General features: G+C 33.8%; 1 long non-coding RNA gene across 1 annotated transcript in view; it reads left to right on the top strand.

The window, feature by feature from the left end:
- Window positions 1-10,132, top strand: part of LOC122140943 — a 41,421-nt gene that overhangs the window by 17,176 nt on the left and 14,113 nt on the right. Inside the window, exon 2 of the long non-coding RNA XR_006157462.1 lies at window positions 3,906-3,983. This is a non-coding gene — a long non-coding RNA (uncharacterized LOC122140943). The remainder of the gene's footprint in view (window positions 1-3,905; window positions 3,984-10,132) is intronic.

Consider the following 10,132-nt stretch of genomic DNA (forward strand, 5'->3'; position numbering starts at 1 on the left):
GAATGATTTTCCTTCATACAGAGGGCATCTTTCACGTGCTTTCATTTCAGGAGCACATAGATTAATGGTCTGTGTGAATAAACAACAGTCCGTGTGTGTGTGTGTGTTTCCAGGTGAAGAGTGTTTCTCAGGTGAGCTGTGCTCTGCTTAACTTTTCCTGCAGTTGTGTTCCTCTGCCGCCCGCGGCTCGTCCTGCTAAAGAGAGTAATTTGGCTTATCTTATCACGTAGACCTCACAGCTGCCTTTTGATTCCTCTCCCTCCTTCTCCTCTTTTCTCTTTTTTTGGGCTCTGCTCTTTTTTTCTCATTTAGTCCAACAAAGATTGTCCTCGGAGATTGACCTTGCGTTTGCCCGCAGGCCGAAGCCCTCATGCTAGTAACTAGATAACACACTCTATCAGCGAGAGTGAAATCGTTGGGAGAACACACTGCTGATAGTAGCATCAATCCAGGCCTGACACCGCCCGGGTCAACCATTTATCTCCCATAATGCCCCGGGCCATGCACTCGCCATCTTGCTTTGCTACATCCTTTTTTTAATAACCTTGGCCATGTTGCGTTTCCACACCGCTCTTCCTTTCTAATCTGCTATAAAGTCTGTGTGTGTGTGTGTGTGTGTGTGTGTGTGTTTGATTTGCACAGGAGTAGTGAAGGTGAATGAATATACTCAGATATCTCTGACTTCTGTCTGTCTGGGTCTTTGTAAAACACATACACACACACTTCTGTTTTTTGGGGTTTTTTTTTACATAAAACTAATTATAATTATCAGACTGTTGTTGGTTTGGTTTTTTTTTTTGAAATGTCTCTTCTGATCACCAAAGCTGCATTTATTTGATCAAAAATAGAAACGAGAAAAAAATATATATATTGTGAAATATTATTACAATTTAATTTTTCTATTTGAATATGTTTTCAAATGTAATTTAATATTGTGATTGAATTTTCAGCATCATTACTCCAGCCCTCAGTGTCACATGATTTGAATATTGTTCAAAAGATTGCATTAATAATTGCATTTAATTGAAACAAATCTTTATATGTCTTTACTGTCACTTTTGATCAATTTAATGAATCCTTGTATAAACTATTAATTTCTTAAATAACTAAATCTTATTCACCCAAGTAAGGGATTATTAAAACATAATGTATTTAACATATGAAATGTAGCCTGTATATTTTTTATTTAAACTAGAAGTTTTAAAGTCACATGTAAACAGTGCTAGGCTAGATTACTACTGTTACTGATTACAGATTACATGATTAAAATTGTAGTTAGTAACCTAATCTATGTTACTCATTTTAGGCAATGTATTCTGACTTCTTTTTAGATTGGATTACTTTTAACCAAACTTGTTTTAAATGTACCATTGAATGTACAATATTGATATAAAAAGCAGAAAGAAAATAGATTTTATTCTTTGATATCAACATCATGAAATGCATTTAATATTCCATAACACCTGGTTTTCCCAAACTGGGCTTAATGAAAGAACTGCAGTGGGTTTGATCGAGTCGATAAAAAGAATGTGGTAAAAATTGAAATATTTGTTTACCTGCACGTCTATGTGACCATTAACCAACAGCAGAGAACTGTGAACATGTGAATGTCTTGTTACATCATTGAAATATTAACTTGCTCTGGAATATTTCAATGTAATATTCTATATGTCAAAGGGGTTTGGCTGAGAACAATTTTGGAATCCCTGCATTACACTAAGAAACATTAATAAACATGAAAACAGCAATAATATTACGCATAGTGTTTTTCAAAGCTAATTGGCGTAACACACAGTAGGATTTTTTTAAAGATCATTAAAAGGGAAAAAAGAAGTGTTAGGGAAAAATAAATTCTGAATAATTTGCTGCCATTATGCGAATAATATGTAATGTAATCCATAAAAAGTAACTGCGATTTTATGAGAATTTTCATTCCATCCACTATCTATCGTTCTATTGTTCTAGTTTTATCATTCTATCTATCTATCTATCTATCTATCTATCTATTTATATGTATTTTTATCCATACACCCACCTCTATCTATCCGTCCATCTAATTCTATCCACTGTCTTTCTGTCTGTCTATCTATCTATAGTTTTATCATTCTATCTATCTATCTATCTATCTATCTATCTATCTATCTATCTATCTATCTATCTATCTATCGTTTTATCATTCTATCTATCTATTTATCTATCTATCTATCTATCATTCTATCTATCTATCTATCTATCTATCTATCTATCGTTTTATCATTCTATCTATCTATCTATCTATCTATCATCTATCGTTTGTTCATTCGTTCTATCTATCTATCTATCTATCATCTATCTATCTATCTATCTAGCTATCATCTATCTATCATCTATCTATCTATCGTTCATTCTATCTATCTATCATCTATCGTTCTATCTATCTATCTATCTATCTATCTATCTATCTATCTATCTATCTATCATTTTTATATCTATCTATCATCTATCTATCTATCTATCTATCTATCTATATATATATTTATGTTTTTATATTTTTATCATCACATCATTCTATCTATCTATCTATCTATCTATCTATCTATCTATAGTTTTATCATTCTATCTATCTATCATCTATCTATCATATCTATCATATCTATCTATCTATCTATCTATCTATCTATCTATCTATCTATCTATCTATAGTTTTATCTATTCTATCTATCTATCTATCTATCTATCTATCTATCTATCATCTATCTATCTATCTATCTATCTATCTATCATCTATCTATCTATCTATCTATCTATAGTTTTATCATTCTATCTATCTATCATCTATCTATCTATCTATCTATCTATCATCTATCTATCTATCTATCATCTATCTATCTATCTATCTATCTATCTATCTATCTATAGTTTTATCATTCTATCTATCTATCTATCTATCTATCATTTATCTATCTATCTATCTATCATCTATCTATCTATCTATCTATCTATCTATCTATCTATCATCTATCTATCTATAGTTTTATCATTCTATCTATCTATCTATCTATCTATCTATCTATCTATCATCTATCTATCTATCTATCTATCTATCTGTCATTTTATCATTCAGTCGTTCTCTCTGTCTTCCGATGCTCGTTCAGTAACTATTCAAATCTCTTGAAGCACATCCCTGATTCACCTCCATGTAATCATAACATTATAAACAGTGATAACATGATTGTTAATACACATGGATTATTGTAATTGTCTCACTATCTGTCATTCGGCGGTGATTGAATTCTGACAGCTCATTGGCCAAGAGAAATAACCCCAGTAGTGTGTTAGTGTGTGTGTCTGTAACAGAGCTTTTGATTGGCTGTTAGGATAACAGACCCTCCATCACTGTCTGTCGTTGTTTTTGTGGTGTGCTATGGTTGGTGGATGATGGTGGTTGGGGGTGGAGGGTGGAGGGAGAGAGAGAGAAGAGGTTAAATGGTGTCTCATCAATCTTAATGAAATGCAATTATTTCTGCCCGTATTAATCATTTTTGCGCGTTTGCTGCTGGCCACTTCAGTTAGCCATCCATCTCTCTCTCGCTCGCTCTGTCTTTCTCCAGATAATTCTGTTTCTTCTGCTGCAGTTGTTTGTTTACTTGGGGTCATTTTTAACTTGTGCAGTCCTATCAGTTCCCATTAATTTGGTCTGTGTGTGCGTGCGTGTGTGTGTGTGCAGTTAAAGTGAGATGATTGTTGTCAAATGGGACGTTGTGTTTCTGTGTGTTTGAGCTGCATACATGAATGATATTCATTGTAAATATGGTGTGTGTTGCTTGTGTATGTAATGATCTTGTATGCTGTGTATGTTTGTTATGGTTTTTCACAAGGTCACAGAAGTAATATACTAAGTTTATCCCTTCTTTCTTTCTCTTTAGTCCAGTAAAACCCACTGCAGAAGTTGACTAGATTCACTGTGAGTTTGCAGAATGGCTGACCTCTGCTGACGGAGTAAAGTAAGTACAGTCGATTATACTTAAAATCTGTTAATAATTTAATATCCAAAACATATACAAAACAATCAATCGTTTAATTTAAAATGAATTAAAAATATAAACATACACAAGCCTACTGTTCAAAAGTTTGGGGTCAGTGAGATTTTTCTTTTTTTAATTACTTATATTCAGCATGAATGCATTAAAGCTATTATATAGTAATTATATTACATATAGTAAAGATAGTATTTAGTAAAGATTTATAATGTTACATTTACATGTTACAAAAACATTTATAATGTTACAAAATTTCTATTTCAAAGAAATGCTGTTCTTTTGAACTTTCTATTTATCAAAGAATCTTGAGAAGATAAATGTATCGGCTTTCTGAAGGATCATGTGACACTGAAGACTGGACAAATGGATGCTTTGGATCACAGGAATAAATTACATTTTAAAATATATTCAAATAGAAATGGTTATTGTAAATTGTCAGAATGGTATTGACTTTTTACTTTGAACAATTTAACACTGTAAGCAGTGCTGCTGTAAATGCTTTAGCAATATAAATGTGTAATTAGTGATATGGCAATAAAGAACAAAAGTGAAATTATTTCACTAATCTGTATTAATAATTATATTAATCTTATAGGCTTTACCCATTGCAAACTTACAGTCTGCACTGAGAGACAGCTTAATTTAGTCTTAATATGCAATGCTGTTAGCCTTTCTGACATCTTTGTTTTTTTTTATTTATTTTATTTTAACTTTCCAACATGATTATTGCCAGAAAATAGCATTAAAAAATATCACACAAATCTTGGATTTTGTCAGCTCATATTCAATTTAACTTGACCTTGTGAGGCTGGTAAACCCTTTTTTAATGTTAAAATTTGTGAAAAACACTTTTTCATTTTGTTGTGGCCAAATTTTTTAAACCACTCATGAAAAATACCAACCAGCCCCATGATTTCCCCACATTTCTCCTATGAAATGAAGACGTCAGTTGAAAACTTTTATGCAACATATTTAATGTTGATATAATAGGTTTAAAGTGCCCCTATTATGCCATTTTTAAGGTTCCTAATATTGTTTTGGGAGTCTCCTACAATAGGTCTACATGCATGATTGCATGGTAGGTAAAATGATTTTTTTTTTTTATAATATTATTTTTTTTTTTCTTTGTTTTTTTTGCGGTTATTATAAGATTATTCGTACAAAGCAGTTCTAAGATGCAGTCTCTCTAAACCCCTCCTTTCCTATAGCCTGCTCTGCTCTGATTGGTCAGATGGCCCAGTCTGTTGTGATTGGTCTACCACGTACAGCGGAAACGATACGCCCATTGCCAGAGTTCCGTATTTTGAACACTGGATAGAACATATAGTATGGATCAGTATGGAAGCCCGTTTCCACCACTGAATAAAAAAGTCGAAATTTCGAGTTATAAAGTCAGAATTGCGAGATATAAAGTTGCAATTCTGTTTTTACCTTGCATTTGCGAGTTTATATCTCGCAATTTTGACTTTCCTTTTTTCTCCCTATTGCGAGTTCATATCTTGCAATTTTGACTTTATAACTCGCAATTTTGAATTTATAACTCGCAAATGTGAGTTTATAACTTGCAATTCTGACTTTATAACTCACAATTCTGAAGTTTATCTCACAAAGTCAGAATTGTGAGATAAAAAGTCACAATTACTTTGTTTTATTTTTTATTTAGTAGCAGAAACAGGCTTCCATATTCAAGAGCAAGCGTTTAGTGAATAACGCATTGAACTCCCCGAGATTTTTTTATTTTTTTAATTCCCCGAGATTAGAGAAGCAGTCGTCAGTAAAATGATGTGTTTGTGGGCGGGGTCAAGTTGCTCGCTGCCGTCCAACATAGAACATAGGCGGGAATTATGCAAATGTGTTACCGATTCGAATTACTAACGACTTGTTTACGCTGTAGAGATTCGATTCTTTATTTTTGGGAGATGATCACTTTATTTATCGTGCACTTTCGGCTTTACAACTTTGCTGATCGTTTACATTCACATACAGCTACACTACACACTGCATGAAAGGCAATATTGGAAATGGCATAATAGGGGCACTTTAATATCAATCAAGTAAAACAGTTAAACACTCAAAAGTCCTAAATTCACAGACAAAAGAGGCAAAATGCATATAAATGTGGTTACAATGAATGAAATGCTCTTCAAAAAATATCATAAGAGGCAATCAGTGCTTTAATGAAGTTAAAATCAGACATGACCGCCGCTCTGAATACATCTCGACAGCAGAACTGAGAACTAAAGTACGACACTGTTAAAATGAGGGTTAATGAATCAAAGACCCACCGCGACGCCGTCTCCCCTCATATACATGACATCACTGACTTCATGAGTCGTACCCTGATTAACAGCACGTCAAAGTTTAAACACACAGGGCATAAACACACCAGCTCTTCAACTCACAGATATTATATATCTCTGAGAGACGAACTTCTTCAGAGTTCAGCAGCCGCATGGCAACAGAGATATGTGTCAAAATCAAACAAGAGTCATAAGAACGTGATTTGAATGATTATTAAGACCGTAGTGATTCATTAGGCATTAGAATAACAATCAAGACTTTGCAGCAGTTATGTTCATTAGTCCTGGGCTTTGGTCAGTTTCATACATTCAGTGCTAAAAGTGAGGCAAAACAAAACGCACATTGATCTGATTTCAAACATCTGCTCAGAAATCACTTCAATCTGATATTAAACATTCTGGCAGAAACATATCGATCTTGATTCATTTGTGACTGCAAATCTCTCAATCAAACAGCATTAAATCAGTAGTTATAATATATATATTTAATACTGCTGCCAATGTATTAAAGTCCTTCTCTAGTACTGATGTTACAAATAAACAAACTGGAATGATATTATAGCAAACTAATGCCCCAAAATAATAACATACTTCCTCCCAATTAAAAGTCTAGCCATAACAATACAAAATAAAGGCACAAAATGCTAAACAATCTTTGCACTGAGCTGTCATGGAGAACATTTTGAGCGTTTTATGCTGGGTGAGTCTGTGTTAGATTTACGCTGAACCGTTACAACACATTCAAATCTAGTTGAGTTACTCTAAAAATAAAAGAGAGAGAGAATGAGCAGGTGAATTCTATTGAACAACATAAAAAAAAAATAACATGAGGTGTCCTATTTTCAGCAGAAGTGTTATGATAAAACTCAAACTGACCCCAGACCAGCAGCTGGACCAGAGTGAGTTAAACTGGAGATGAAGAGAGAGAAAATGAGGTAGACTTCTGTGTAAACACAAAGTAAAATTATTACTTTCTCAGACTAACAAAACAAACGAATGCTCTGTTAAAAACATCAGACTCGAATGGAAAAGTGTGACTATGTGTAACTGAAGGAGGTAGTTCTAACGTACGAGAACGTGAGTGATAAGCAACAGTCGATAGATTCAGTTAATGGTCAACGCTTCCCTACAGAATAACATCAAATACACTTATTTGGTTTGTTCCCTGAGAGAAGTTCATCCTGAGAAGAATTGTGGGTAGAAATGTACAAAAATACACTGTATAAATCTGTACGAGGTTTGGGATCTGAGTCTGTGCTATCGATGTCTGTCATTTGGTCGGGTTGTTTCTCTCAGATTGTTTTTCTCCGTCTGTGCACTTGATTAAGTATGGTGCGCGCACACACACATTCACATCTAATGCCTTCAAACACAGCCAGTCTTTGATATAAAGGTCTATACCAAAACACACAGTTAGTTTACGCCCTCCAGTGGAACCACGGCACGTGCGTGACACGCCGTCTGATTTGTCAGCACACAGAGGATAGGAAAGTCCATGGAGCCGACGGCCGGGAACAGTCATGTAAGCTCGCTTTGAATCTTTTACACATTCAGTACGGTCAGAGAGGCGTCGTCTTGTCTTTAAGGACCTCAAATGGAGGATGAGCGCCAGTTCAAGTCATAATGTGAGGCAGCACTCGTGTGTTTTTTCGGAAATCTCTGCCAGAGCACACACATGCACGTATACACACACACACACACACACACACACACACACACACACACACCTGCTTATGTGATGAGATACAGAAACTTAAAGGGAGAGTTCACCCAAAAATGAAAATTCTGTCAGCATTTACTCACCCTCATGTCGTTCCAAAACTGTATGAGTTGCTTTATGTTGAACATCAAAGAAGATTTTTTGAACATTGCTGGTTATCAAACAGTTGGTGGTTGCCACTGAATTCCATAGTATTTTTTTTTTCCTACTATGGAAGTCAATGGGAACCACCAACTGTTTAATTACCAGCAATCTTCAAAATATCTTCTTTTATGTTCAACATAAGAAAGCAACTCATACAGGTTTGGAACAACATGAGGGTGAATAAAAGATGACAGAACTTTCATTTTTGGGTGAACTATCTCTTTAAGACTGTTCAAAGCCTCATTTCTACAGAAAACAGTCATTTTTGTTTGGCTCCCCAATGAATCTCAAAAAAAAACATGCAAATGTCATATTTCACACTGCAGAGACAAAAGAAAAATTAAAGATTTTATGTGAAGAAAAATAAGCATATTTTTACTCCCAAATAGTTTTTACTCTAATAAAAAAAAGTGTATATATATATATATATATATATATATATATATATATATATATATATATATATATATATATATATATATTCTCATGTATTCACATTATTGTAATTCATAGTTTTACTGCAAAATACTGCAATAAAATGATTTTATTAAAATCAGCAACACTACCATGAAGTATAAACACTTTAGAAGGTAAATATTTAATTTTTTATATTATTTATTGTTAAGCATTATTTAAAATGTAAATTTTTCTCATATTAAAGTAATGAGAATGAGATTTGTTGACATTAAAGTGAGGAAAAATGCTAAATTACAAAAAAAAGTGTCTTAAAATTGTAAAATATATTTTATAAAGTTTTTTTAATGTCATTAAAATAAATAAAATGTATCAATTCATCTTTTCTTTCTTTTGAGGTCAAATATGACTGCTGTGTTTCATGAGATTCACCCTCCCATTCCCTCCAGATCAGGACAAAACACGCTATAAACCCTTTTGTGTTACTGAAAATCTTTTCTTGGATTTCTAAAGTTCATCAGTATTTAAGGTCGACAGAATGAAAAGGGTCTGAAATTACTGCTGGCAGTCACTTCACTGGAGCTTTCAATGACTTTGAGACATTAAACAGCATATCTCCACAGTGTGGCATTCTGGGTAAACCATGCTTACTTTGTTCAAGTGCACTTTTTTTCACTGTTCAATGGATGATTGTAGCAGATTTGCTTTTAACTTTCACATCTCTGCCAGCAGCTTTAAATGATCAGATCTAAGGCTTCAGTTCATCTAAATTCATTAGCTGAATGGGAGAAAAAGCGAACAATATGATTTTTTTTTTTTTTTTTTTTACTTGACCCTTTAACAAAAAAATTTAGTATGCAACATATGCACTGCATAAGGGCGTAACAACTTGTTTAGGAGTACATTCGCATGGACACAAGATTGATTTTGAGTTGATGAAGCTTAAATGGTCAGCTTCATGAAGACAAGAATAGACTATTATTTTAAAATGGCCAAACTGAACGGTATTTTAGTCAATATTCTACAAGTCTTTAAAACAAGATATTAATCACTGAAAACAAGGCAAAATCAAAAAGATCAAAAACACACATCAGTCAACTGCTGACTGTTATGTTGCTGTAGAGTTGTTGGTATAATGCTGTGTTTACATTATGTCAGAATTACCATAATGACAGGCAGGAGGTTCAACTGTTCAAGATTAGTGCATGCATTCAGACAAAACGCATAGCCCTTAAGAGCGATAAAAATGTTTTTTGTATTCGTTTAGACTTACACAGTCGCCGTCTATTGTTGTAACTGTCTCCAGCAGTTTTCTATTCAGCCTCATCCATTTCTTTTTTTGTCTGTGAAACCCTGTACCACGAAGCGAGATGAACAAACTCAGAGTTTCAGAGAAGGTTTGGAGTTGCAAAACCAAATAAATCCTACCCAGCGTGCTCACAAAGCTTGATATAAACGTTCTCGATCAACTAGAGTTTAAACAAGAGTTTGTGATTAACTCTGGAGCGCGTGCACTTGAAAGTGTGATGTGTGCA

This window comes from Cyprinus carpio, chromosome B20 (genome assembly GCF_018340385.1).
Source record: "Cyprinus carpio isolate SPL01 chromosome B20, ASM1834038v1, whole genome shotgun sequence".
In the NCBI taxonomy this organism is placed as follows: Eukaryota; Metazoa; Chordata; class Actinopteri; order Cypriniformes; family Cyprinidae; genus Cyprinus; species Cyprinus carpio.